At 24.5% G+C, this 23,243-nt stretch overlaps 1 protein-coding gene across 1 annotated transcript in view; it reads left to right on the top strand.

The window, feature by feature from the left end:
* Positions 1-23,243, top strand: part of LOC134838014 (protein charybde-like) — a 246,258-nt gene that overhangs the window by 92,338 nt on the left and 130,677 nt on the right. The window lies entirely within an intron of this gene.

The following is a 23,243-nucleotide window of genomic DNA, read 5'->3' as shown; positions in this document are numbered from 1 at the left end:
CCATACCCGATATTTCTCTATTTCTCCTCGTTCTATATAAAAAGTCATTTTTCAATCCGTTTCACAAAACACATCAACACACACACACACGGATAGAGTCTTTCTCCATGTTTTATAATAATAAAATAATAATAATAATATTATCATTTTCATAACACTCTTTCTCTATAATAATATACCTGTTTACCTGAATTTGACTTGAGACGTACAAGAAAAATAAAATTGCTTGATACCCCGGAGCAAGATGTAAAATTAATTTATTTTATGTTGTTTTGATTTTTATGATTACCTTTATTATTATTATTATTTTTCTTCTTATTTAAAAAAAGCGTTATACTCTCTCACCTCTTCTCGTATTTTTTTTTTTCTTCATTTCTTGGATGTGTTTCATACATATCATCGCGCAATAACATCAACCTCCGCAACACATCATTTTATAGTTGTTCTTATGTACAATTTTTATTTTATTTATTTTTTTTTCGAGGAGTTTCTTACATAAGAAATTTAAAGCAAAGAGAAAAGGAGACTTTAAGACGGAAACATGATACGAATTGTTATTAAATATTAATATTTTTTCTTCATAAACGACACAAAAAAAAACCTGACAGAACGGTAATTTTATTTATTTACCATTAAAAAGTAACTTCTTAACAGTTATAATATTTTATGATAAATAACATGACGAGAGACCCTGAATTTATTTTTCCGTTCGATAGTCTTGTGTCGTGTGGAAGGGAGGAATTTAATTTCGGATGATTTTCTCTCAAATTAATTTTTTATTAGATTAAATTTAAACATTTTGAGTTGAAAATATGGAAACTAGGTCAGAAAATCACGAAATATCTCATCATCAGGTTATCAAGTCAAGTTGATTACTTGTACCGCAGAAAATTGAATTTATTGCAAACCAATGGGAATAATTTAATTTAGGGAATCATTTTTCAAGTGTGGTATTAAAAAAAATCGGATTTCAGGAAAAAATAAATTAATATTTAGGTCGTTTCAAATTAAAAAAAAATATCAAAATTTAAAAAAAAAATAGTTGCGATTTTTTTCATTTTTTAAAATATAAATTAAAAAAAAATTAAAAGGCAAATTTAAATAAATAAATTTAAATTATTTAAAAAAAAAAAATAAATTGAAAAAATAAGAATTAAAAAATATTAATGAAATAATAAAAAATAATAATTAAATAATAATAAAAAAATATTTATTTTATAAAAATAATTTTAAAATAAAAAATTAAAATCAATAAACAAATCAAAATAATAATAAAAAAAATATTTTTAAATATTTAATATTTTTTTAATATTTTATTATTTTAATTTTGTTCAGATTTTTTTTCGTTTAATTTATTAAATATTAAAATATTATTAATATTAAATTAAAAAAAAAATAAATTATTTTTGACAAAAATTTAAATTTTTAATAAAAAAATATATAATAAATATATAATATTTTAGTAAATAATTAATTATAATATCATTAATTTAAAAAAAATTAAATAATAAATAATTAAAAAAAATTATATTAAAATTCTCCAAAAATCCTTTTTCAAAACTTAAAAAAATCTAAAATATTTAGGAAGTAATATTATTTAAATAAGTAATAAAAATAATTAGAATTAAAAATGTTTTATTATGTTGTTTAAAAATATTTTGAGCAAAAAAAAAAATTATTTTAATTTGGAACAGCCTTAATAAAAAAAAATCCTTGACAAAATTTCGTCATCATCATCATCATCGTCCAAGCAAAAATACTAATAATAATTCATAAACTCTCGAAATCATTCATTCCACACCAGTTCCTCGTGAAATTAAAAGAAAAATATTTTCGTAACGATGACAAGAAATCCATTAAAGCGGAAATATTGTATCTCGATATTTTTTTATTACATCAAGATTCCCTTTTTTATTTCTCTCTCTCTACGCATTTGTTACAATTTCCCAGAATCTGCGATAATAATGATAATAATAAAGCGAGCGCGCGCGCCTGTTGTTAGACAAAACACACAAGAAACAGAAAAAAAAACATTACAAAAGCAGTAAAAAAATTAATATTAGTTTAATCATCACAAAATTGTTATTATTTGACAATTTTTCCGCTTTCGTTTTGCTTTTTTTTGTTCTTTTTTTTATTTTTTTTATGTGAAGTTGTTACGCAAATATTTTTTTTTTGTATTTTTTTTTTACCAACGAAAAAAAATAACAAATTGAAAATTCACACATTTAAATTCATTTTTTTATTGTTTCAATTACTGTTGCGTGTCTCTCGATGCGAACATTAAGTAGATGTCAAACATGACAAAAGCCTCGGGGAGCAATTTGAATGTTGCTGCACACGTTACATGTTTTTTTTTGCGTTAAACATCGACGACGACGACGATCAACAGAAGACGACGAAGAAATTAGAAGTTGTGTCTCATTAGAGGAGTTTTCTGTGTTTGTGTGTGTCATTGAGCGACACAAGGGTCACAGCTCATTATTTGAGTTGAAAATTTAATTTGAATGTTCTTTTTGTGTTCGCCTCTCAGGCAAATTATGTCAAATCTTGATGTTTTTTTTCTTCATGTTTTTTAACTGTTGGCTGGAAAACAAATAAAAATGTATAAAATAATAAAAAAAATGTATTTACACAAAAACAGAAGAAATAATAAAAAAAATGGGATAAAAAAAAGTTTTGCATTGCATTTCAATCCAATTTTAGAGTGTATCAATGGAAATAGGGAAAAAAATTCATGATTCCACTCAAAGTTTTAATACTTTTCATGTAGTTTGTTAGAGATTTTTTCCTTTTTTTATTTTTTTTTTTATTTTATGAAAGTCATATTGAGATAAAAGTCAACCAAAGTGCCTTTAAAAAAATTATTTTTGAATTTCAAAGACAGACTGATGGAAATTTTTTAAGAAAAAAAGGGAAAAAAATATTCTCTCGAGAGAAATGAATGATATCAGACTACTCTCGAATGACTTATAGCTTATAACTTGTTAATAAAATCGGATTTCAGCAAAAAAGTGCATGAACTCGACCCGATTTGCCCCGAGCATCCGACTCTATTTGAGATTTAGCATGTATACGAATAATTTTGTGTATTGCACGTGTCTTTGACTTATGTTTGTCATCAGATACCTTTTGCAAAAAAATAATAATATACATACAAAATGATGTCAAATAGCCGAAAGCGGTACAATCTTAAGCTTTTCACTTTTTTTGTTGTTGTTTGTTGTTCAAATTGCAAAAAAGATTCGCTTTGATTGTGATTTTCCGTCGTTTTGTCGATTCAAGACCCTTGTTGGAGTCGAAAAATAAAAAAACATGAAAAACCTGCACAAATTCCCTGAAGATAAAGCTTGAATCAAAATGTCTCTTATCAAATGTATCTCTGCTGCTTTAATAAATAAAAATACGAGGCATGGCTCAGTGATTTCGAAATAAATCTTTTCATTCTTCATCGTTTTTTCTCCTTCAAATGCACCTGACCTGACATTTGCAGACAAATAATCCTCTCTCTCTCCGTCTTACATAACCTGGCGAACGAAAAGAAAAGAATTTTAGTTTTGTATTTTTGCAATTTTGCTTCTTCTTCACCTTTCAACAATATATTGTTTTGTTATAAATCAAACAATGGCAGTGAATTTTTGGTCTGTCGTTATAGGTAACAACACAACATAGGGACACAAAAGGATCTCTATAATAAAATGTCTGTTTTTGGTTTTTATTATTTTGACATTTTTCGTACTTTTGTGCAATGTTCCCGAATTATTATTAGATTTTTTTTGCCATTGTGTGTTTCGGGACAAAAGGGAATAAAATTTTATTTTTGAAATGACGCTTTTTTGTCTAGCATTACTCGCCTATAAAATTATTATTATCATTATTTATTTATTATTTTCAATTTTGAGTCGAGTGTTTTTGAAATTGAAACGCAACATTTTTTGTAATAATTAATGACGAGCTATCAATCAAACCCTCTGAAGAGGAGGTAAATATTTGGTTAATTTTTCATTCATTTTAGGTTGATTTATTTTTTGAGTGAGACAAGTTGATGTATTTTGCTAAAAACAATAAAGAAAAATAAATAAAAAAATGATAAATAAAATAAAAAAAAATTATTAATAAATTAAATTATAAATTTTAAATATGAAAATATATGAAAAAAATATTTTGAAAAATTTATTATAAAATATTTAATTTTTGAATAAAGAAAAATAAGTTTACAAATTTTAATTAATTTAAAAATAAAAATTAATATTAATACTTAATTTTTTATTTAATATTCATTTTAAAAATTAATTTTTATTTATTAAGTATATTAAAAAATGAAAAAAAAAATTATAAAAAAATTTAAAAAAAATAAGGAAATATTATAAAAAAAATTTGAAATATTTCTTGTGAAAATAAATAAAATATTAATATAAAAAAATAACAAAAATAATTTTAAAAAATTTAATTAAATTTTAATTGTAATAAAAAAAATAACTTTAAAAATTTTAATTAATTTAAAAATTAATATTAAAATTTATTTAAAAAAGTATATCAAAAATTAAAATAAATAATTATATCAAAAATTAAAAAAATAAGGAAATATTATAAAAAATAATTTTAAAATATTTTAAATTAATAATAATTAAATAAAAATATGAAAAAAGTTAAAAATATCAACTCTCGAAATTTTCAAATTCTAAAATAATTTTTATAAAAATATATATCCAAAATATAAATAAAAAATTAAAAAAAAACTAAAGTCAAAATTTTGTCAATATAATAAAAAAAGTCACGTATTTTTTCCATCAATAAATTAACAAAAAAAAAAAAAAAAATTCTATAATTTTAAACAAACACTTCTTTATTATTTAACAAATTTGATTGAAAAACACTAAATTTATTTAACATAAAAATATTTCTTAAAAAGCAAGTATACATTTTAATAATCCGCTTTTAGCTCCATTTTCTTATAATTTTTTATTTTTAATAAATTTAACCTCTTCCACAAGCACTTAAATTTGTAAAACTACACTCTTGGTCGTTACTTTTCTTAACAATTTCAAAATTAACGTTCCTACAAAAAAATAAATAATTTAATAAAAAACTTAAAAAAAAAATTAATTAAAAAATTTCATACTTTAACTGCTGTTGAAGCGCAGGAGCAACTTGAGCTTGAGCAGCATCAATACGAGCTCTATTTGACGCTGGTCGTCTTTGGGTAGCTGGAGAAGCAAAAACAGCTAAAAATGTCAGACACAAAAGTAAGATTCCAAAAATAATCTTCATTTTATTTTATTTTTATTTTTATTTTGCGTGTGACTCAGTTAATGGGTTACAAAAAACTGATTTTTGCCAAATTTTATGAGTTCAAAAGACAAGTTTTAAAGAGGAAACAAAAAAATCCTTCATCAAAATGTACAAAACAGGTTTATGGTTTGCCAATTTTTGTTCGATTTTTCGAGAAATAGATCAGTTTTAATAATTTTTTTTGTTAAAAATAATTTTTTTTTATCAAACCTGTTTCTATTTTGAATTAAAAAAAAAATAAATAAAAAAAATCTTACCTCATAAAAAATAAATAAGGAAGGTGTATATCATCTGGATTTATAAGGTACACTTTTTGTTGTTTATTTAGATCCATTTTCTTTGTATGGCATCAAATAATTGCCATGATGTGAAATTTATTTCATGTTCGATAAGATTAAAGTGAACGTGTGTCGTGTGGAAGTCGCATGCAAGTCGCATTGGGAATTTCTTATCCGAAGAACGCAAATGCATTGTTCCCATTTCGAGAGAGAGCAGCAGCTTAGCAAGACAACTTCGGACTTTGGACAGATAAAATGTAATCGTTTTCTGTTTTTGTGCATGCTTCAAGCAAAATAGATACCTGTCTTTCTTTCTAGATCATCACACACTGGCACAGCGACAAGAGGACAGATATTACATCCCCAGAGGTATTTTTCCAATCTATATAAATGTGTAGCTTCTACTCATTCAATTATTCAAGCATATCTAATGAAATGGACTCTCTCTCATTTTCCAAGTTTTAATATCAGTCCATCTATCTATCTTTTTGAGTTAAGAGACACACAGGCGAACACATTTTAAGCTAGAGGACATCTATTTTAGCACGTTTCACCTGTCGGTCGTTTACTTTGCTGATGCTTGTCCGTTCTATTTTAAGTCTCTCTTGCATGTCCGACGTCGTTCTTTCATTTTGCCATTTCTCTCGGATAAGCTGCTGATATGTTTAAATGCATTTTAATTAAACGATCTAGGTATAGTTTATTGCTTCGAGTTTAAAAAAAAACAAATTTGTTCTTACTATATAAAGTTGATGTCTTGTAAGTTAAAATATAGGCGAGATTTTAAAATTTTGATATTTTTAAAAATTTTTTTTTTTTAATATTTTTCATTTTTTTTTTTATTATAAATTTTTTTAATAGATTTTAACTTTTTTTAAATTTATATTTTTAAATATTAAATATTTTTAAAATACTTTTAAATGAATTTTTACTAAAAATAAAAAAAAAATTTCACATAAATAAAAAAATATTTTTGAAAAAAAATAAATATTTGAAAAAAAAATAATAATTTTTTTTTTTGTTAAAAATATAATTTTTAATCAGTTTTTGATAGAAAAAAATTATTTTAAAAAAATAATAAAAATTTATTTTTAAGATTTTTATCATTTTTAAAAATATTAACAAAAAAATTTGCCAATTTTTTTTTTAATAAAATTTTTTTTATTTTTTTAATTATTATTATTTTTTTAATTTTTAATTAAATAATTTTTAAGAAATAATTTAAAAATTTTTATGATGAATTTTTAGAGAATTTAAGAATTTTTTAATCAATTTAAAAAAATATTTAAATAAAAATTAATTTTTGGCAACTTTGATACATTTTTTCGATAATTTTACATAAAATCTGAATATTTTAAACTCATTTATGTTTTTTTATTTTGGATTTTAGCAAAATTTGCGAAACATGATTTTTTCATAATATTCGCATAGATTTATCAAGAAGATATTTACATAAACACAGAAAAGAAGACAAATTTTCATCTTCACTCCGCATAGGACAGTTTACGGTTATTATTATTGTTATGGGTTCTTATGGAGAACCAAACGAGAGACTGAGAGAGAGAGCGAGGCAAATATTATAAAATGTTTGTTCATTATGTATATTTAAACAAAATTCTATGGGAAATTTGTAAAGAAAATTCTCTTCCATCACTTTGCCATATACACAATTTTCAAAGCTTAACAAATAAGAATAAATTGCCATAAGCACCATAAGGATTTCCTTAATGTTATTGCCTTCTAAATGTTGAGAGATTGGCTTTTTTTTCCTCCTTTCTCGATGGCTTGTTGTTTTTTTTTTTTTGTTTGCTCTGTGTGAGACTCTTCTCCCAACAATAAACGATTTTCTAATGTCTTTCCTCTGAAAATGGAGCAAATGGTCTGATGATATTATTATAAAAGCATTTTAGACAACTTGTTATAAAAAAAATTTCTCTCTCTCTCCGATTTCATGGCATCCAATTTTGGTCCAAACAAGTTGTAAAAAGAAGAAACTTGAAGATAAACAACAATTAAGACATTATTTGAATATCCATTCGGACATTTAAGAGACATAACGCCAAAGATAAGTTTGCAACAAGACAAAAAGGGAATGAGGGCGGAATAAATAAGCAAACCAAATTCCCTTTGGACTTTTGCAATCACAACCAGAAGTACTGTCGTGTAGAAACCAAAGCAACATGAAGTAATTAGAATTATTTTTTTTAAGTATTTCTCTCATGGGACTTGCATTTTATCTCGTTTTATGGAAACAACAGAAGAGATTATTTTTTTTTTGCCAAAAATAAAGTTTTTTTCTTCTTTTGGACAAAGAGACATGAAAAATATAGAAATTGCAATTTTTAAAAACATTTTACGTTACTTTAAGATAATAAATTTATTTAAATTTTTAGAAAAGTCAAAATTTTGAGAAAATTTAATCCAATTTTAAAACAAATTTAATTATTTTCAAATAAATTAAAAAAAAAACATTTTATTTCATTTCAAAAAATTCATTAAATTTTAATTTTTTAAATTAATTTTTTTTAAATTTTTAATTAAATTAAAATTTTGAAAAAAAATGTATTTTTAGAATGGTTTTGTTGAATTAATTTAATATATTTTTAATTTTTTTTTCTTGTTTTAAATAAATTTTTAAATAAAAAATTATTATATTAATTTAATTTAATTAAAATATTATTAAAAAAATAATTAAATATTTAATATTAATTAGGTAATTTTAAATTTAAATTTATTAAATTTTATTTTATTTAAAATAAATAATCTAAAATTTTTAATTTAATTAAATTATTAATTAATTAATTATTAATTAATAAAATTTAATTTAATAAATTTTTAAATAAAAAAAAATATATATAAATTTATAAATTTAAAAATTTTTTTAAAAATATAAATTCTTTATTCAAATTCGGTTTAAAATGCTTTAATAAAATAAAATAAAATTCATCAAACATCTTAAAAATTCCAGTTTAGGATCTTCAAAAAAATAACGTAAGATAAATTATAAAACATTTTTTTAAATTTGCATTATCCTAATGAAAAAATATATTCGAGTCCCTAAAAACTCAACAGAATCCCATCCCTTCAGAAATTTATGTAAGTATTTTATTTTTTTTTTTCTAAAAATTATGATTGATGATCTTCAATAAAAAAATGTATTTTAACTATTTTAAATTATATACCGACACCGGGTGTGAGAAGCATTTGTTAACCTTCAAAAACGAGAACGAGAAAAATAATTCACGCATTTTTTTCTTTTCAGAAATTTCTTCGCGACGAGGGAAAAAGATGATGAAGGGTTCTCACATATTCTCCACGAAAAAAAAATAGGCGTGGGTCGTTTACACATCAGCATCCCGGTCTGATGTGCGATTGAGATGGATTAATGTGCGAGTAATAATCGAGCATTTTTCATCATCTGCCGCCGCTGGTTGTCGCAAAAGACAACGAACTTCCATAAAATTTGAAGTAATAATTGAATCTTCTTTCTGTCGGAACAATATTTGCTTGGGACGAATCAGCTGCAGCACACAGCAAAAGTAAATAATATCCTTTGGTCGAAAACTTCAAGAGAAGAGCTTGGCAAACAAAGCCGGAAAATTTCATCGTACGGCACAAAATTGAAGTAAGAGATCAAATATTTTTGTAGGTACGTCTCCATCAACTCTCCGTATTATTTGTCAGAACTTGTGCAAACAATATCCCTTTTCAGTTATTCCGTCATCGTTTCGCATGTAAAATTGAAATAATTTTTTTTACCTTTTTTTTCTCCGTTTGTGCAATTCGGGGGTCGTCGACCATGTTCATGAAAAAATCAGATAGAGAGCGAGAGAAAAAAGATCAAATGAAATTAATTTAATTGAGTTAAGTGAATAAATGAAGGCCATATCAAATTGCTACTGAGCGCGTTGTTGCACTCGCAACCAAGTCAAGTCTCAATAAAGACAATTACTTCGCTCTACTATTAAACGTGTTTCGAATCAGTGCATGTTGTTAACTAAGTAGTAACTTGAAAGTGCTCAAAGGCAGCGATAGAAGGTACGTCGTACATGTATTTGACATTAACTTGTCCAAGTAATTAACTATAATCATGATTATTATTACAATTACATAACCTTTAATTTTCTCATTAAAACTAAATTGAATCAAAGTGTGTGTGACTGTGTTTTTCAGATGAGATACGGCGGCGTGCGGTGTTATAGAAAAAAAAGAAACTTTTAAATTTAATAAAAATTGCAGTGTTTGGCATTAGCGCTTTTCATCTAAAAAATTTTAAAAAATTAAAAATAAAAAAAATAATTAATTAATTTAATAATTAAAATAAATAAAAAAAATTAAAATTTTGAGGTAAAAAAAAATTAAAGAATATTAAAAAGACCGTTTAAAATTTCTAAATAATTATTATTATTTTATTATTAATTATTTAATAATTTATTATTTTTATAAATTAATATTAATTTATATTTTTATAAAAAAAAAACAAGAAATAATAAATTAAAAAAATAATTTAATAATTTAATTAATTATTTTAAATTATTTGTTATTTTTTTTAATTATTTTTTTAACCTTCAAAATTTTAAGAATTTTTTTTCATCAAAAAAATCATGAAAAATTTAATATTAAAATTGTTTAAAAATTTCCCACTATTTCTAACATTAATTAAAGTTGAATTTTATTTTTGAACTCATTTCCAAAAAAAAAAAAAATAAATAAATAATTTTTTTTAAATAAAATTTAAAAAATTAATTAATTTTAAATGAACAAAAATTAGTTTAAAAATCTCAAAATATTTTTTTTTTTTTGAAAAATAATTTTAAAAATTATAAACAAATTAAGTCAAAATAAGAAGTTAATTTTTTAAAAATTTAAATAATTTTTTTTAATGATTTACCTTCAGAATTATATTTTTTTTTAAAATAAAAACTAATTTTTTTTTATTAAAATTTAATTTTATTTATTTTTTTTAAATTTTTATTCTTTTTTATTTTAATTTTTTTTTTTAATAATTTTATTTTAAGAACAGACAGACGCATATCTAAAAATTTTCAAATTCAGTAATGCCTTTGAAAAAAAGTTGCAAGTTTCTCGCGTATCGTATCTTAATTGCTACACACAAATACAAGTGTGCTCTTTAAATGGAATAAAGACAGTTTGCAATTCATTGTTAATGATCTTTTCTTACAATTATTATTATTATTATTTCAGCCTATCGTGTATCGTTGCAAACTCACGTACTTGCCATGCAGAGACACGACAATGATGATTTCACTGTAACACTTTTGCAAAATGATAGTAATTGGCAATAAAATGATGAACAGCGCGATAGAAAATTGCCATTAACTGCACCGTACCAACAACTATAGCGGAGAGGTGAAGGCAGCGATTACTTAAAATGGAACAACAACTTCTTCTACTTTTTAATATTTTCTTCATTAATTTATTTTCATTCAGCAAGAAAAAAAAAACTTTTACCCCAACTCGCGCAAATTCAAATGTGGGATAATTAACCAAGGTAATCAAGCTGCTTTCTATTCCTCACATTCGACAATTAATCCCCTTCATATCTCACTTAACTTCGCAGAATCACACAAATCATCTGGCAAAAATAATTATTTGTGTTTGCACACGCACAAACACACAAATCAAAATAACAATAATGATAATAAAAATAAATATATGTAAACAACAGCTCTCGTTTTCTCGCTAACGTTGCTCTTGATGATGATAATGATGATGTGTTGTTATTCAATTCAGGATATATGCACGACGAGCAGCAGCAGCAGCAGCAAGAGACGAAGAGATATGCGTGTAAATAAATATGTGTTTCATACATATCATATTCCATCAAGCCATCCGTGCTGTATATTCAGCAGAGTACCATCATTATTTTGATTATTAATATTATTTTTATATAAAAATAACAATAATCGTTTCCAAGACAGACAAGGCAAGACGAGTTTCTTTTCCTGTAAGGTTGGGGTTTTTCGGGTAAGAATTCTTAAACAAAAGCGTATTTTTGATCCTAAAATAAAAATATTTATTTAATTAAAGTTATTTATTTAATTGTTTTTAATTTTTTTTTTATTTAAATTATAATTAATTAATTAATTTTAAAAAAATTAAATTTATAAATTTTTAATTTAATTTAATAATTTTAAATAAATGTAATAAATACTAATTTTATTAATTTTTATTTTATATTTTTTGTGAATATTTATTCAACAATTTTAAAATATCTTTTTTATTTTTTTAATTTTAATTAATATTTATTTAAATTAATTAATATTTTTAATTGAAATTTATATTTATAATTTCAATATTTTTATATTTATATTTTTAATTTTATATTTAAAATAATATTTAATAATTTTTGATCAACTAAAAAAATATTAAAATAATTAAATATTTTTATTGTTTAAAAATAATTTACATTTAATTTAATTTTAATATTTTTATTTTATTTATTTTAAATTTAATATTTTTCAATATTTTAAATTTTAATTGAAATTAAAAAAAATAAAATTGAACTTAATTTGGCTTAATTTCTTTTTTTAAATAATAATTTTATTATCTTATAATTTAATTACTTGAAAATAAAAATATTTTTAATTTAAATTTAATATTTAAAAGTTGAATTGATTTTAATTAAATTTATAAAAAAAAAAATATTTTAAAAAGATGCTTTTTTATTTGGGGCCCTAAAAAGTTGAAAATAAATGAAAGTTATTCAAAATTTAAGCAAAAGAAAAAAGACATTCGAGTCCAACAATTTTATTTCAATCAGTTATTTTTGAAGTTTTGAAATTATTTTTGAAGTTTTGGCCTCTCATGCTTTTTTCTTTTGCTTAAATTTTGAAAAACTTTAATAACTTTTTAGGGCAAAAAATAATAATTTTTAATTTTTAATTACAAAAGAAATAAAAAATTTTATGAGGTTTAAAAAAATTTTCGAAGATTCTATGAACTTTCTCGAAGCTTCTATGAAGTTTCTCGAACTCTCTATTAAGTTTCTCGAAGTTTCTATGAAGTTTCTCGAACATTCTATGAAGTTTCTAGAAGCTTCTATGAAGTTTCTCGAACATTCTATGAAGTTTCTAGAAGCTTCTATGAAGTTTCTCGAAGCTTCTATGAAGTTTCTATGAAGTTTCTCGAACATTCTATGAAGTTTCTCGAACATTCTATGAACTTTCTCGAACATTCTATTAAGTTTCTCGAAGTTTCTATGAAGTTTCTCGAACATTCTATGAACTTTCTCGAACATTCTATGAAGTTTCTCGAAGTTTCTATGAAGTTTCTCGAACATTCTATGAAGTTTCTCGAACATTCTATGAACTTTCTCGAACATTTTATGAAGACCCAATGAACATTCTAAAACTTTGACCCAGTGTACATTCTAAAACCTTGCCCCAATGCACATTCTAAAATCTTGACCCAACACACATTTTAGGTCTCTCATGGAATTTCCAATGGGCACCCTACCTAAATACGCTGAAAAGTAACAGACAGACACCATTGGAATTTAAATAAAAAAGCATATAATTAAGATAATTATTAAATTTTTATTTTTCACAAAAATTTAAAATATACAACAATTTATACTAAAATAGTTAAAATTTATAAATAATCAAAAAATAAATATTTATCAGTTTTTATAATTAAAATAATTAATAATATTAATTTATAATATTTTATTTATTTTTATAATATTTAAATAATAAAAATTTATTAATATTTATTAATATGAATTTAAACAATTTTTGTCCCAATTTAATTTTTAATTAATTTAAAATTAAACTCCAGACAGACTTTTCAGCAAAAATTTTTTTTTTTAAATTTTTAGTCAGCAATGCTCTAAAAAAGTATAATAATGAGTGTAAAATGTGCTGGTACACACATCAGCTTCTCCTTGAATTCACGAAGAAAACAAAAAAAAAATAAAATAATAAAGAAATGAAGAATCTTTCCATCAACATCGTCATCTTCATCATCATCTGATCATCTCTCCTTCTTCTCCATCTTTATTTTTTTTGCCTTGTAAAATAAAAGAAGAAAAAAAATCATATATCTTGTACATTTAATGACTTCTTTGTCCTATCTTTGACATTCTCTCACTCATTTATTATTTCTTTTTATGTGTCCACAAAATTCGTTTGCACACAATGTTCATGTCGTTGTCATACGATATTTATTTGTTAATATAATAAAAATTTGGTGTTGTTTATTTTTTTTCTTCGTTCTTCTTGCAGACATTTTGTGCATAAAATCTTGATGTTCGTGCATTACATAATGAAGTTTCTGACAAACAAAAAAAAAATGCATAAAAAACATCTCATGCAAAGATTTTTTGACACAAATTCTGTGGCAAGTCAGGCATATGTCTTGTTGTTTGTTTTTTCTTTTGCTTTCAACGTTGACCTGCATAAATTTTTTGGGTTGTCAATTTTTCTGCATCCCTGCGTCGATCGTCTTCCGTTCGAAAAATAAAAAAACGCATATTTGTAAAAATTCATTATAATTAATTAATTCCAGTAGAGAGCTGTCATGGGAAATAGTACACCTGCTGGTAATCTGGAAGAATTTTCGAAGATAAAAAAAAACATCGGATGTCTGCAAACGTAATTAGGACGATTTTTTTCTAAAAATATCGAGAAACGACAAAGTTTCTCTCCCTCAAAAAGTACAAAAGTGAGCAATTTTCGGGCCAATTTGTACAAAAGACGAAAAAATCTGACAAATTTGCAACTGAAATTGATTGTAACTTTGGTTTTATTTATGATGTCAGCATATCCGAGGCATGCGAGTGAAGGAGAAAAAAGGTGAATAAATATGCATGACATGGTTTACCATAGATGATATTTTACTCGAACAATGAACAATGTCACAAACATAAGTTTTACGCAATAAATCTATCAATAAAAGATGTAACAAAACAGAATAAATTGCTACTGTTAAATACATGTCGGTCTCTCTCTCCATCTCTCTGCGCCTCGAATATTCTGCGTTACAATGTTACATATTAAAATAAATAAAAAAAGGAGCCCTTCACATATCCTGTTGTTATTGTTTCAAAACTATAAATAATTCATGTTTCGCGAGCTAAAGTATCCGAAAGACACGTAAAAGTCGCACACGAGACATGAAAATTATTAAAAATGTGCATTGGGATGAAATTTAAAAATCTGAATTAGGTTTAAATTTGAGAATATGCGTTAGGTTGTTACTCTTAAATGTACATTAAGACAAAATTTCAGAATATTCATTGGGATAAAGATAAAATGTACCCAAATGCACATTTTCGAATTTGACCCCAATGCATATTCTGAAATTTTGTCCTAATGTACATTCTTAAATTTACCCCAGTGCATATTTTAAGAATTTACCCCAATAAAAATTCTCAATTTTCATTCCAATGCATATTTTGAAATATTGTCCCAATTCATATTCTTTACTTTGCCCCAATGCAAATTCTTAAATTTTTCCCAATGTACATTTGTCAATTCCGACTTAATTTGGGTTCTAAAATTTTGTCCAAATGCATATTTTTTACTTTGCCCTAATGCACATTATTAAATTTTGCCCTTATACACATTTTCAAATTTTGACCCAGTGTACAATTTTCATGTGTGTCTCTCAGATATTTTAACTTGCGAAACATGGAACTTTTATAATCAAGAGAGTGGCGTAGCAGCAAGAAAATAACAATGTCACAACCGATGATATATTCCTCTGTGTATTATTTACTCTTTTCCAGCTTAAAATGAACGAATTACATTTTATCCCGAAAAAAAATTATATATGTTGATGATGAAATATATATTGCCATATACGAACGACCGAAAAAAACTGAAAAAAAATTTGTACACTCGTTTGCTAACTTACATCGGCATCATCATCATCGTTGTTGTTGTTGCTGTTACTCTATTCGCTTCATTGGTTGTTGTTGATATTATTCCCCGTTTTATATTTTTTTTCGCCTATTATTCGAAAATAGAGATGGGATCAAAAACATGAGCGAGGAGCTAATCTATAATTTATGTCCTATCTCTCTTCTCTTCGCATTTCTCGCACTTACGCAACAAATTAAACCGACAACAATCAGTTTTTTGGTTCCCATGTCGCAGTGTGGATGTGGTTTTAATGCCCTATTTGATTGCCTTTAATTTTTTTTTTTTTGTAAATTAAAACTTTAATTTTTGTGACAAACGCACAAAGTAAACAACAACAACATACGGAAATATGTATGAAATTTTGTGGCGTAAGAACATGTGTTGAACATTCGGGTTTTAAAATATTCTATTACGAGAGTTATGAAAAAAAAGAAGAATTTATGTGTGACCGCAAAAAATGTGATGTGCGCAATTAAAATTGATTAATATGTTTGTTTACAATTCGTTTTTTCGTCTTTTTTTTCGGGATGGTGCGTGTTTGAATTAAGTAACATTTTTACAAAAAGGGATTTTCGGGAATGTTGTAAATTGTTTTGAGAGTAGTATGGACATTTAATTGGCAATTTTTTTGATTTTAATTTTTTTTATGATTTGAATTAAAAAAATTTTTTAAAATTTATTTTATATTTTTTTTTTATTTTATATTTTTTTTTTATTTAAAAAAAATATTGATTTGGCATTTTCTATTTTTTTTTTAAATTAATAAAATTTAATTAAATTTATTAAAAATATATTTAAAAAAAAATAATTATTCCTTTTAAAATTTTTTTAATTAAATTAATTTTTACTCAATGATCAGTTTAAAAAAATCTTTAAAGTTTATTTTAAAAATTTTATTTCTTAAAAATTTCATTTAAAAAAAAAAAATAATTTTTCCTTTTAAAAATTTTTTAATTAAATTAATTTTTACTCAATGATCAGTTTAAAAAAATCTTTAATGTTTATTTTAAAAATTTTATTTCATAATTCTTGCAAAAATCAAGTTTAAAACCACGTGATAGCCCAATGCACATTTTAAATTTTAAATCATTTGAATTTTAATTTTTTTTGTCCTATTGCACATTTTACAATATTTTTTTTTAAATTTTTGTCCCAATTCACATTTTAAAATTCTCATCCCATTTCATATTTTTTAAATTTTTGTCCTAATGCACATTTTTATCTCTTATCCTAATGCAAATTTTTAAATTTCATCCCAATGCAAATTTTAAAATTTTTTTAATTTTTCGAATTATTTTGAAAATTTAACAATTATTTTCATTAATCTTCTAACTTTTTCTATAAAATATAAAAAAAAATATTTTATTCAATTTTTTCTCTTAAACTGTCAGAAAAATGCAATAAAATGGCAGTAAATGTCATTTTTTTCTAAATTATTGAATGCTACTTGTTAATATCTAAGCAGCTCGTGAAAGTAATTTTGGTTTTCCATAATAGCTCTCGTTAGTAGTTTATGGGAGTTTTTAATACCGTTTCAATTGCTTCCGATCGACACTTAACGGATTTAAATGACACACTTGGCCATCCTATCGTCATATTTCTCCGCTCTTCAAATCCATTACATGTCACATTATTGTCATTTTCCCTTTTATATTCTCCAAAACACACGCATTAAAACATTTGGAACACAGAATTTTCGTAACGCGTTCTAATGGGTGACCCAAAAAAATCGTTGACTCCATGAGAAAAACTTTTTTTTCATTCCCGAAAAAGTCTCTCGAACATCTCTCGAACACATCAAACGCACACACGAGAAATAAAAATGAAATATCAGGCATGTTGAATGATACTTTTTATACACAAAGTATCTTTTGGGTGATAAAAACAAGAAAAAGTATCATTAAATTATGTTTTACAACTCATAATGTCAACAATTTTGTCTATTTATGTGACAACTTTAACAAACACACAGTACAGCGAAAAAAAAATAATATAAGAACCATGTCTAATTGATGAAGACTTTTATTATTTCGGCAACGGAGGAACGTATTAAATATCTTCTTAATTCAAATAAAATTAGATACAGCGTGCAAATACATGCGAGGACGACGAGAGGCAACGAGGAAACGAAAAGAAATTGTCATAAAGTCAGATGTCAAAATCATTCATGTGGTAATGTGATTTTTGATGGGTAATTGATGTTGCTATTTTATTTTCTTGTCTTCCACACATGCTCGTAAAGAAGCGTGAAAGACGAAGAAAAAAAGAAGAAAAAACTGTTATTTATTTACTGACACTTATAATTCGACAATATTGATGATTGCCAGTGTTTATAGTTTTTTATAGTTTGATGGGATAATGATAGTTCACAGCGATAATTTTCGTCGATTGTCGCATCGTTTTTGGGAAAATATTTAATAAGAGACAGATGTTGAACATTTTTTGGTTCTCATTGGCGTTCAATTAAACCGAGAACTTGGTCGAGATATTCAAATCCAACAGGTTTTGAGGAACTTTCTGATCTTGTGTTGACTGCCCATTCATTTGAGGAACGTCTAAAAGGATTGGAAATGACACTAATGAGCCTTAATCTTGAATTTAAGTGAAGAGATTTAAAAAATTCTGACTTAAGAACGTTATGTTTTTGAAGGTCACTTTGAGGTCAAAAAATATTTAAAACAAAATTCAAATCAAATTGACTTTTAATTTACTTTTAAATTAAACATATACTTAAAGAACCAAATGCCTAACATTTTTGTATGAACTTAAGGATCTTAAGTCAAGTAAGTCTTCATAAATTATCAAATTTTGTACTGAAATTCGTTCATAGACTTCCAATTCGAGATGATATCATCTCTTTGTTATTATTTTCGAACGAATTTCAGTACAAAATTTGATGATTTATGAAGACTTACTTGACTTAAGATCCTTAAGTTACCTTAAGTTCATACAAAATGTTGACGTTTGTCTTCTTAAGTATTAAGTTCAATTTATTATTAAACTAAAAGACGATTCAAAGTCAATAAATTTTGATTTTTGATTAAAAAAAACATTTTGACCTCTAAATGACCTTTAAAGAATATTAGCTTTTAGGTTAACTTTTTTAAATTGAGAATTTGATTAAAATTAAGTACTTACGGTTGACTGTAACTACTTTGACTCGCATAACTTCCTGAATTGCCATTATCAGCTTGCCTACTGACATAACTAGATTGATATGAACTTCCCGTTACGGGACTTTGTTCAACCTTTTCTTCAGTAAAGGAATGTACGAGTCGAGCTGGAACTCTAAAAAACGAAATTTTAAAGGCTGCAAAAACTTTAACTTAAACTTAAGCTTACAAAACTTTTGACTTAAGCTTAAGTTTAAGCAAAAGTTCGAATAAGTCAAATATTTTTTTGATTTTTAACTAAATTACGAGAAAAAATTTTTTTTTTGAAAACTTAAAAAAATTTCGAATTTCAGGTTAATTAATTTGTCTTAAGTCAAACTTAAGATACTTATGCTGTAACTTAAGTCTCTTAAGTTTGACTTAAACAAGTTTTGCAGCCATTTTCATTTAAATTTCATTTCAAATCAATGCTCACAATACTTACAAATCAAAATTGAATCCCTCAGAACTGCTTGAACTTCTAAAACTTTGGGATTCTTGAGGAGCTGAATAGGTATATCCTTGTCCAGAAGTTGATCCTTCATTAGTTCGTGTCACAGGAGCTACTTCTGATTGCTCTACAAAACTCGTTTGTTCAACAGTTTCAGGTACAAGTCGAAATTCTTGTGCCGGCTGTTCTAAAGGCGGATAAACGGGATCCGAAACAGCATCAAAAATTGATGGATCATCAATTCTCACGAGAATTTTCGAGTGTTCGTGATACGGAGCGGCATTCGCTACAGCAACAAGTATCGAAACGATGATAAAAACTTTCATTTTTTTCTGCTTCGGTATGCAAATGAGGAACAGAACGATCTCGCGACAAAAACTTAAATGGATCCACATAAAAATTCACTTTCCGCTTTTATATCAGATTTTTTGTTTATTTTTTTTCTAGAATTTGTGACAATTTAGGTACATTACACAAAATCTGGAGACGGGGAGAAATAACTCGTTTGTTTGTTTAGTTTTTCGATTGTGTAATTTAATTTATTTTGTGTCGAAAAGGAAGAGAGAAGAACAAATTAGAAAGCCTGCGAAAAAATAACAAGCAGGTGTTCTTGTGACGCAAAAACTTTTATTTAGAGTTTCTTTCGACTCGACTCGAGGTTTCAAAAGAGAACTCGCATGAATGCGACTCTAATGAATGAAAAATATGAAATAAAACCATAACTGAGTGGGTTGACCGATAATTTATTTAAATGCTTTTAAAAGCTGTATTCAAAGAGTTCTTTCATTTCATATTTTTTTCTCTTTCTCGTCTTTTCATATGGCAACTTGCATAAAAAACGGCATCGAAGAACATTAACATTCAGTTCCTTGTGACTATAATAAAGTCTTTTTTAGCACCTAAAACCTGTTTCGTCTGCTTATTATTCTTCGTTATTATTGTATTTTATATGAGAATTGCATAAAATCGAAGAAAGATTATATCATTTAATAATAAAAATCATATAAAACGAAAATAGCATGCGATAAGAGTTGTCATTGAATTTTTAAACGTAATCGTATTTTGTTCAGATTTGCATTAATTTTACATTTTTTTAGAATAACATTTATTTTTCATAAATATTTTATTTATTTTGTTTTGAAAAAAAATATTTTTTTTTAATAAATTTGTTTTTAAATCTTTTATGAATTTCATAATATTTATTCATGTTGAAAATAATTTATTTGAATGAATTTTAAAGAATATTTATTTAATGAAATAAATTAAAAAATTGAATTAATAAAATTAAATTTTAATTAATTTAAAATAATTTTGAAAAATAATTAAAATACTGAAAGAAATATTTTAAAACAATTAATTATTTTTAAATAAATTTAGGTAATTATTTTTTAATTTTTATTTGATTTTTTTTTTTAAATTTTGTTTTTTATTATAAATAAATAATAAAGGAAAATTTAAAATAATTATTTAAAATTAAAAAAATAAATTTAATAAAATTGGCTGAAAAAATAAAAAATAATTTAAAAAAATATTTAATAATTTTTAGAAATTTTTTTATCAAATTAATTAATTAAACTTTTGAAAAAAAAATTATGAATTTTATTTTTTTTATTTAAATTTATAAATTTTTCAATAAATTAAATTAAGACGACGAAATGGGCAAAATTTAATATTTTTTCAAACGCAATAAACAAAAAAAACTGAAGAGAACCGCACGTGCAAAAACTGCGAAAGCAGATTTCATACAGGTTTCAAATCCAGTTTCAAGTGCAGGGCAGTAAGTAGCACTTAAGCAAAAAAAGAAATTACGGTCATTGCTACTTTTACTTAGGCGCTAACTGATTCCAATCTCTCAAAAAATGTTCGACCAAAAAGAAAAAAAATCGAATTTGAATATTTATCTAAATTAATTCTAATCGACTCAACACCTACCTTTTAATCCAATTAATCGTCAAAATCATTTATCATGCATCATCTCGAAGACCTGATCAAATTAAAACCTGTTCGGCTCACACTTGAAAAAAAACTGTAAGTAGCGGAAAAAAATACGACATTAATTTAATACAATTTACTATCAGCGTAAAATCTATCTTAAATGTTCCATTCCAATCATATCAAGTGTAGCTCACAGCAGAAAACAAAGAAAAACTATTACAAATATTATAACTATCAACTACTGTAATACACTTTACACCCGTTTTTTTGTATTTGACTGTTGTAACGTTTTTTTTTTCTTTTTCTCTTCATTTCATGCTTTTACCTGGCGAGCTCATTCACGTGCACGAGAGTCGCGGAGTACATATCAGATCCATGTCATGCTACTGCTTGTATAAATACTGGTTTTAATTGGCTTTTTATATGAAAAGTCATCATGCTCTTTGCGTGTAAATTATATTTCGTGTCAGATATTCTCTCGCTGATACCGATAGGAAATTTATAACTCTTTGCCAACACACACAGAGCGCGAGACGTGATATAGTTGCGTTTAGTTGTAAAACGATATAAAAGTGATAGATACATGTTCATTTATTTATTTTTTGAATAATCAAGTTTCTCCATATCATCGTCATCATCATCAGCGTCGCGATGCACAGTGGTCCTAAAATTTAAAAAAAAAATAAAATTTAATTTAATTAATTTTAATTTTTATTTTAATTTTAATTTTAATTTTAATTTAATTTTTTTAAAATTATTTTTCCATATTTTATTATTTTTAAATAATTTTATTTTTTTTAATTATTTTTTTTTTTAATTATTTTTTTATTAATTTTAACTTTCACGTTGTAATAAAAAAAAATTAAAAATTATTTTTAATTATTTCCAACCAAAAAATTTTTTTCTTCAGAAAAAATTTTTTAAAATAATTTTTTTCAAATTAACAAATAAATTAATTAATTTTTTTTCTCAAATTATTCCAAATCAAGCAACTTTTTTTTATATTATAAATTTTTTATTCATTTTATTTTTTTTTAATTAATTTTTAATTTTCACGGTGCTCCAAAAATAAAAAAAATAATTTATATATATTTTTTTTAATTATTTCGAACCAATTTCCATCACTTTTTCTTAATTTATTAATTTTTTATTTAACTTTATTTTATTTTTTTTTATTTTTAACTAGAAATTATTTATTTTTTTAAATTTAATTTTTATTCAATTTTTAAAAAAATCAGCCCACTGTGCATCGTTCAATGCATTAGAGAGAAAAGAGTATAAAATGACTCTGGAAAATAAAATAAAATGATTTCAAGATGATTATCTTCGACAGCCGTGTGTTAATAATTTAAAGCGTTTACATGTTTCTTGATACGAGATTTAATAAATCTTTGCTGCTTTTCAATTTGAATATTATTTGATGTGTCTTGTTGATGTTTCCTGAAGCAACGTTCGATTTTTATTAAAATTGATCTTACAGAGACATTTCACAAAAAATTTCTTCTTCGAGTCTTGGAAGGAATAAAAATTTTTTAACAACTTAATCGGTCTTTAGAGACATTTTCTTATAAAAAATCGATGTTTTTTTTGCTTTAACAAAACCATCTGATTTGTCTTCGAAATAAATCTTACTTTGTTCAGACTTTTTATTATATTTGTTATAATAATCTGGGAACAGTCATCGATTTTTTTCTTTGCTTGAAAAACATTTCTTTAAAAAATTTTGTTAAAAAATGCTCCTTTCGAGATAAAATAATTTTTTAAAATACGTTCAAGTCTTGATTTTTGCTTAAAAAAATTATTTTTCTCGTAGAATAAAAAAAAACTAAAAACTTTAAAAGAAAACTTTCCACAGTTTTATTTACTTTAGACACTGTCTGGTTCCAATTGGGTTGCATAAAACATGGAATAATATCTAAAATATCACATACTTTCAGGACAAAAAATTCACGTTGTAAAAAAGAGCAAAAAATGTGCAAATTTTTTTTCTTTTTCCTTCACAACTGCACTCTAAAACTTTAATTTTCTTTATAATAATATGGATTACTGTCCCCGGGTTTCCACTTTTTTTTTTGCTTATTCTTTCGTCCTTTAAGATAAATTTTCTCATTTTTCTGTTAAACTCAGCTAGTTATAAAAAAAGGACAAGAATGCAGTCAACTCTTACTAAACCGAGACACGAGAGTGAGCAAAAAACTTTATTGAATGAATGCCAATTGTGCAGTTAAGGCACAGAAATGCGAACGGA

The sequence above is a fragment of the Culicoides brevitarsis genome, chromosome 1 (genome assembly GCF_036172545.1).
Source record: "Culicoides brevitarsis isolate CSIRO-B50_1 chromosome 1, AGI_CSIRO_Cbre_v1, whole genome shotgun sequence".
Lineage (NCBI taxonomy): Eukaryota > Metazoa > Arthropoda > Insecta > Diptera > Ceratopogonidae > Culicoides > Culicoides brevitarsis.
Note: the sequence above shows the minus strand (reverse complement) of the source record. Positions and strands in the feature narration are given on the sequence as shown.